This window comes from Lycium barbarum, chromosome 11 (genome assembly GCF_019175385.1).
Source record: "Lycium barbarum isolate Lr01 chromosome 11, ASM1917538v2, whole genome shotgun sequence".
NCBI classification, from domain to species: domain Eukaryota; kingdom Viridiplantae; phylum Streptophyta; class Magnoliopsida; order Solanales; family Solanaceae; genus Lycium; species Lycium barbarum.
In genome coordinates, this window is record NC_083347.1 from 38838172 (window position 1) to 38846329 (window position 8158).

Sequence of the window (8158 nt, forward strand, 5' to 3'; positions counted from 1 at the left end):
ATATATCTGTGTGTGTGTGTGTGTGTGTGCTTAAGTCACGTCAACATCATCATCATCCATGTCATTATTATTATTATCATCATCGTTATTATCATCATCACTTTGAAGAACTTTCACCGAAGGTATCTCATAAATATCGAAGGTCATTAACATTCTAGCATTTCTAGGAACAGGACGTTACGAATATCTTAGATGGCATCCCTAGAATTTATCTTGTCATCACAATCGTTATCATTATCATCACAAGAAACATTGTCGACAATATCAACAGAATCTCGAAGGTCATGGGCTTACAGCATTTATAGGAATACGAATAGCGTGAATATCTCGTATAGACGCAAAATGAGGAAAACATGCCTTTAGAAAGAAGGGTTAGCCTTACATACTTCTTTGTCTTCTTAACTACTTAACGTTCACCGTCGAAGCTTGGAAAAAATCTACATTTAGAAGGATTCATACCATAGTTAAGCTTTAATGATACTCTTAATTTCAAACTAGAATAATTCATGAGCTAACGAAAATTGGGCAGCATTTCCCCTATTTCATCGACTTCCAACATATTACAAAACAACCATAACAACATCCACAATATCATAATCATGTGATCACATTCCATTAAGTCTTCCATATTCATTCTCCTATTCAACTTACACTAACAACTTCACACCAACCCTTTGCACATTTTCTCGCTTCCTCATCATCATTATTACCTTCCATAACAAGACTATATCCATATTATACTAAGAATCATAACTCAAGTTATCTTACTACTCAAAACATTATAAAATCTATATTTAAGCTTCATTTTCTACTTCCTTTCCTCATCCAAGTTATTCAATAACTAAACATGCTTAACAACATGTAATAAACATGAAAACTAACCTTTTATCTCATAGGAATGAGCTTTGGAGCAAGATATCAACTTGTGCAAAACCCTAGCTACGATACCCAAGTAAATCTTGAAATCTACTAACTCTAGGGAGCCTTCCAACACATGAACACTTCAATTCTTGCTATTAGATCTTTGTTTTCTCTTGGGTTAGAGTGGAATATGCTTGGAGAAGGGTTTGGAGCTCTCAAGACTCGGAGAGAGGGTGGGAAATGAAATAATGAACAAGGGGCTATATATAACAAAAATGAACTTTTGGCCTGACCCGGATATACGGCCAATTATACGGGCTGTATAAATGTATAATTTATACGATCCGTATAACTGGACCGTATAATCCCACCAGGAAATCACCCCTCTCTGGAAGCTTTATACGGACCATTATACGGGCCTTATAATTTATACGGTCCGTATAATTGGACTGTATTATCCCACCAAGGAATCACCTCTCTCTGGAAGCTTTCTACGGACCATTGTATGGGCCTTATAATTTATACGGTCCGTACAATAGCCGTACAAATTTGAAATTTCCGAACTTCACTCTCAACGATTTGTTCAACCTCTAATCCTTGTGAAACCTTTTTGGCACTTATATAACACTTTATTAACCATACAATAGGCCCTATAGCAGCCCCTCAAGACATTTCTAAATACATATCAATTCAACTATCGCGAAAACGTTTCCAAACATGACTTGCATTTTGCTTCCTTTAACAAATTAGTTCCACCGACTCATATAACTTCAAAATCTTATTGTACGCACTTTAAGCTATCTAATACTCTCCTTAATCTCGTAAGGACTTCGTATTCACCTTAAGCTCGCGTAGTCTATTCATGATGCAACAAATCCGAAATCTCCGAAGTTTAACAACTTACGTCCATGCCAGTGAGGGTGGTTCTCATGGATCGTTCCAACTTTCATATGAGCCTACTTACCTATTTTTCTGCTCGGCTTCCATGCCTTTTCCATCTCTTCGTAGTGATCGATATCTTAGTGATCAGGTTAGAAGGTATTTGGGGAGACAGATGTGTGAAAGGAAACTGTTGGGTGTGTTGGGAGATTTTGGTGGATATGTGTAGTTTTGGCAGTCGGTAGTGAGACAGTACTTGGTTGTATAGTGATGCTGGGATGGTTATTTTGTGGATCTTGGTAAAAGGGAACGAAGTGAGTGGTTTCGGGAATTTGGGTAGTGTCAAGTGGTGGTGGAGTATGGTACGAGGTACCAATGTGTCCATTAGTGACTGGATTCGGGATAAATGGTACAGTGGATTGAGTGGGAAAGTGATCGGGTAGCGGTGAGCTTAGAGATGGAAATGGCGGTGGAGGCCGTCTTGTTTTAGCAGGTGCTTCTCAGGCAGCATTAGCGGCATTGTTCCGCGCGACCACTTCTTGAAGGTCGGCAATTTTCTCAAACATCATCTTCATAACGACCTCAGTAGGCGAGAACTTAAGTAATTCTCGAAGAGGTCAATCTATGAGAGCGATGTCAGTTGAAGCAGTCTGATACTCGGAAGTACCAGTCATTTTTGCCTTGCCTCAGCCTTGTAGGGATAGGGATGCTATTATAGCTTTTGATCTTGTGAAGTATGCTAGTGTGAACACGAATCAACTTTCTCTTCTATAAGAAAAGAACAACTCAAAAGCAAACAATGTTAGCTTGTTAGGCAATAAAAGATAAGCATAACATCGCACATAATTGGCAGTTAAAGCACATAAATAATCATATGTTTAACTTAAACGCTTGATTGATCTCTTGTACCAAGTTTCGGGTATTTCGGCTTTGTTAAGTGGGAGAATATAATATGTATAATATATAGGGACCGAGTTTTATGGAGACTGCCTATGTATCCCTCCGCGGGAAATTAGGCCCATCCGTAGTTTGGTTTACATAAACTAAGACTCCCTAACTTAAAAACTACCCGTGACCAGGCCCGATAGGGGCTTCCTGCGTATCGTTCCTTGGGACATTAGGTCGGTCCAGTTCCTTTTACATATAAATAGGGGGGGACAAATCTGTGTTAAATACAAAAAATGGGATCCCCTAAAATTTACCCAAAATGTGATCTCTCCCAGAGATTAGAACGGGTTATTTTTCCTTTCAACCCTTCTCTTGGTCCACAGGCACTAATTTCTAATACTGTAGCAGAGCACCACCCAGATGCTGCTCGTGTGGACCAAATGCTCCACCTCAAACTTAATAGCCTCACACTCCTCAATGTCGTGCCCAAGGCCCTGGAATGCTAAAGGCACATCCATCGACTGGTTCCCTTAATCGGAGCTCTGCGAGTTCTGATTGGAATGATTTTCCCAATGCTGACCAACTTTTGGAAAATACTGGCATATGAGTCCTTGAAGACAGTGAAGTCGTAACGCCAAATGTGAGTGTTCAGCGTGATCCCTTCAGTTAGGGGAACACTGTCGTGGACCAATAATGAGTGGGCGCCCCATAACTTGGTGATACTCTTTTCGTTTATTAGCCGTAAAATCCTTTTCCTGAGGGCCAAGCACTCGTTGGCGGTATGACCAGCTTGCTCCTGATGACAAGGGCACCTCTTATGTGCAAAAATTGGAGCACAAGGTCCACCTCTCATGGCTGACACAAATTATCCCCTAACTCCTAATCTTGTCCAAAACTTCCTCACTATTCACGTCTCTGGGCAAGACACAATAAGGGCAAGCCACAACTTTGAGTGTAATGGCCCACCATTCAGGTGATGCTAGCTGGACGAACTCTACCCATTCTTCAGGCTCCCTTCTTGGGCTTGGCGGTGCGACGGAGGTGGCCTCTCTTGATGGCCACGTGGGTTCTAGTGGGTCAGAATCCATCTCCTCTTCTTCCAGTTCCTTCACTACGGGAATGTACTCCGGAAGTATCCCCTTCTTTTGTCCAAAACATTCTCGTCTTGGTGTTGTGTTTCAATAGGTTCCTTAGACAGACTTTCTGCCGAATCCATTAATTCATCGGCCTCTTTGATTTTGGCCCTGACTGCCCGAATTTGCTGCTCAAAAGATTTTGAATTTTGCGACGGAGTGAACCCTCGCCTTCCCTTCTGGCCTTGTGCTCTGATACGTTCTTTGCATCTATCTTTAGATTCTGAGAACGTCACTAACCTTAGTATGGGCATTGTTTTCATTGTTTTTCTTTGGGATAGTAGTCGGTACTTGAGATCAATTAAGCATTTAATGGAACATATAAAGCAAACAAGTCACATAAAGCAATTTATACAAGTACAGGTGTACTAATCGCATTCCTAAGACATGGTAATTGTTTGAAACATGAATATGCCATTTGACTCAAACCATTACCCCATAATCATGAAATTTCATTAATAATAATATTCTTCCCCGAAGGGGTACAAAAAGGATAAAGTAAAGACAATGCATAAAATGAATCAGCAAAAGTGTCCTCTGGTGGCTGATGATGAAGCTCGGTCAGTCCTGGCTTTCTTTGCTTTTCGGAGGGTAGTCTAGACATAAAAATGGGCCAATGTCAATGTGGCCTCCATCAGAAAACCCTTCTATGTAAAAGTCAATGGAGCAACGTCATCCAAAGTCTTCTTCATCTGATCATCAAGCTCAACCAAATAGTCATTAGTAAACTCTAACTAACGCCTCAAACTTGCTATGGTGGCTTTGTCGTGCTCAATCTTCTCCAAATACTTGGCTTCTCTGTCGTCAGCTCTTTTCTGAACCAAACGGGCTCGAATCTCAACCTGTGAATCCTTATCTTGTATACAACTTTAGAACGGGACCCACTCGCGCAAGCACTTCAAAGCTTTTGGTGGCCTATCCCTGTCATAGTCAATGATGAAATCTCATATGCATCCGACTTGGGGTATGATTTGGATCCTCCCAAACTGTCTTAAGACTCTAGTAGGCACATAAGGGCGAATTCCTTGAAACCCCATAAGTTGTAAAAATGGAGACTTCCTGCCCTTGACCACAACTTTATCGGATACGAAGTCGTGGAACATCAATCGAACACTTTATTCTTTCAACCTAGAAAAGGTAAAGGCCCAACTCTGCTTGGTTTGGTCCCCAAAGTTTGGACAAAAGTTATGGAGACCGTCCCTTTCGGTCGGCTTACTTAGGTGTTGGTTACCCCTAACCTCGATCATATGTTTAAGGATCCACCATTGTAGGAGTAAGTTACATCCTTGGAAGTATTTGTAGTGGTTTCGATAAAGGCTTAAGGCTCGGTACAGATCAGCTAGGATAATTGGGGTTAGATCGAAGTATTTGGTTTCTTTTTTTTGGGCTATACCGTAGAAGATGGCATGGGTAACTGAAATGACTCAAGTGTCTATGGTTAGTGACCAGTCTTTGGGAAAGACCTTGATTCCCAAAAAGCTAATGGCAAAGGCTAAAGGTCGGGTGGCTAACCATTTCGCATAGGTTTTGAACTCCCCTGGATGTTGCACAAATCCACTTGGTTTCCCGAACCTTTTGTACAACTCTCTAAAGGGTATGGTTGGACCATGGGCCCAATTAGCATGTGATAAGGAAAGCATTTAGCAAATTTGGGAGTATGTGGGCTTTTATGGAATTGAGGCATTTTAGTCGGGTTTCTTTCTTTTTTTTAGTCCCAAACCTATTCTAGTCAAAACATCTTTATACTCCTACAAGGTTGGGGCCATCTCTACATCACTCCCGAAGAGGAAGACCATTCTATCCTGATCCCAAAACTTGATAATTACCTCTATCAACTCTTTGCAACCCATCATTGTCATAATAGATGTCAAATTTCCTAAATGACATGAAACATCCTTCTTTTCCTCTTGAGACATTTGGTCCCACCAAATATGTAGTAAGTCCAGTGTAGTATGAACCATATTGAATTCCAAATTGACCGACATCTATAAAACAAAAGCTAAGGTTAATTCCCCCCCCCCCCCCCCCCCCCCCCCTAATAGGCAATGGTTTAACTCATAGGCACATTACATGTTTCCAAGTAGCACATAATATGAGATGCGGTGTTTTTCGGGTCATAGACCGTACTTGATATCGGGTAGTCTTCCTAATGGGTTTTGATACATCTAAAATATCCAAAACCCCCGGTCTAATTCATCTTTGGATTTGGCTTAGCTCTAATCCTAGGCTTATGCAAGAGTGGGTTTTCGAATTGACCTTAGACCCCAGCGGACTACTCGGGTTGAACCGTTGTCGGTCGTTGGGTGATTGCACACCAATCAACGTGTTCCAAAGAAAGGGTGTCTCGGGTTTTTTAGTGAAGGATAGACTGTGATCCCGTATGTCCCCGTTGAAACCATGCTTTTTGCCATGAGTGACAGAGTTTATGATATGATATGAATGATAGTTACAAATGGCGGAAATTAAACACATAAGCAAATAAATACAGTCAAAATCACATTATATTGAAACCCTTATGGTTAGAACCTAGGAAAACCCTAGTGGAGTCACCATCTGTTACGGTTCATTTTACGCGAGTGCATAAAAGCTACTAAGAGGTTGTTGGTGCTCTAATTGGATTTTAGTATTTTAGAGTCGCCACCTAATTTATTTAAGGAAAATCGGGTTTAAAGGGATTTATCAAGCAAGAGAAAAAATCTTTTTTGACGAGAGTTCGAGGTAAGGGTTCTGGTGATTCCCTTAGGGAAGGTTTTAAGCACCCTAGTATTAAGGATCTGTAATACAGTTGACCTACGAGCTTCAATGTATGATTAATGTATTTATTTCTTAAGATTATTTAGTTTTCAGCAAAATGTCATTCTTTATTATAGATTCAAAATTTTGGCAAAAAGTCCCCTTAGAAAAAAGGGGTTATGGTTTCAAAAATCTGTATAAGTGTTCAACTCACTTTAATGCCGGACAAAGACTCACTCGGGACTTCTCCCAAGTAGAGTCACTACTATTTTAGTCCTAATAAAATGATTTTAGTACTTACAGGTTTTTATTATATTTTGAAAGTTTTATTAAGTCCATTTTAATTCATTGAAGCTCAATAAGTGAACTTATATTCATACCCAAAGCCATTTTTCTCAATTTAGTCCCAGTGGATCTCCCTTTGTTTTTGTCCCTTAAGTTTTTGGGCTTGCAGCCCACAATCTCAAAACCTTTTAAGTTTAAGTCCAAAAAGGTCCGGTTCTGTTTCAAAATCCTGAGTTCTCAACTCCTAATTTTCAGAATTTGCTCAAGTGTTTGAAATGTTTTTCATCAAAATAATTCATCATCCAAACAGTCCTTAAGTTATTTTTCGTTTTTAACTCAAATCCAACTTGAAGGCCCAATAAGCAATTTAGTTTAGCAATGGGCTTAAGGCCCAAAATAGTTTAAATACTTGTCGTTTTATCATCAAATTCTACAAAGGGCGAGAGGGCCCATATCATTTACTTCTTAATGACTTTTAAAACCATTTAATCTTGTCTGACGCGTCAAACCAGTTTTAAAATTTATCAAAAAACGAATTAAGTGTCAATTTTCATGCAAGGTTATGTTAACCGAGTTTCGAAAAAAAGATTTAGGTGATTTCCTAATATACTATGTGTTTCCTAAGTTCTATACATGCATAAGGGGTTTCAATATTTTTCATGTCTTTACAAATATATATACACATATAAATTTAAAAAAATAAAAGAAGAAAGTTAGGCTGGTGGGCCTACTAAGCCCACCTGTTGACTATTTTCACCCATAGTCGCGGCTTCAACCATTTTCACCTATGGTTGGGCCTTTAAATAAATATTAGCTTCCTTTTCTTATCTGACTCGATCAAAAATGAGGGTTAGGCCTCTGGCCCAACAGGTTTAAATGCAAGGAATGGCCCGAGTGGCTCGATAACGATTCACATGAAACACATAAAGGATAAGTATTAGGACATGTTTAAGGTTTGCACACTAAACTATAAACAAACAATTAATCATAATTGATCATAGATACGTATACATTCCCACGCTTAGCCAATTAAATCAAATAGCACAAAGATCTGGCCTAAAACACATATGGCCCAACTGGACCAAACTAAAAGAATTTGAAGAGAAGCCGAAAAGCCCACATGCTATCAAAAAAGGAAAATAGGTAAGGAACATAAATAATAGACCCAAATACATCAAAGCCCAATAAAGGGAAATGCTAATACTTAGTCTTTAAATGATGCATCGGCCATAAGTTAGTTATGGCAGAGGGTATACTTCATATATACTAAGTATACAAAGGACTTATAATGACATAATACATATTAAAAGGAACATAAAAGCAGTTCACCAGACATAACCAAAATGATATAACTTCAGTATACAGACCTTAGTATACCT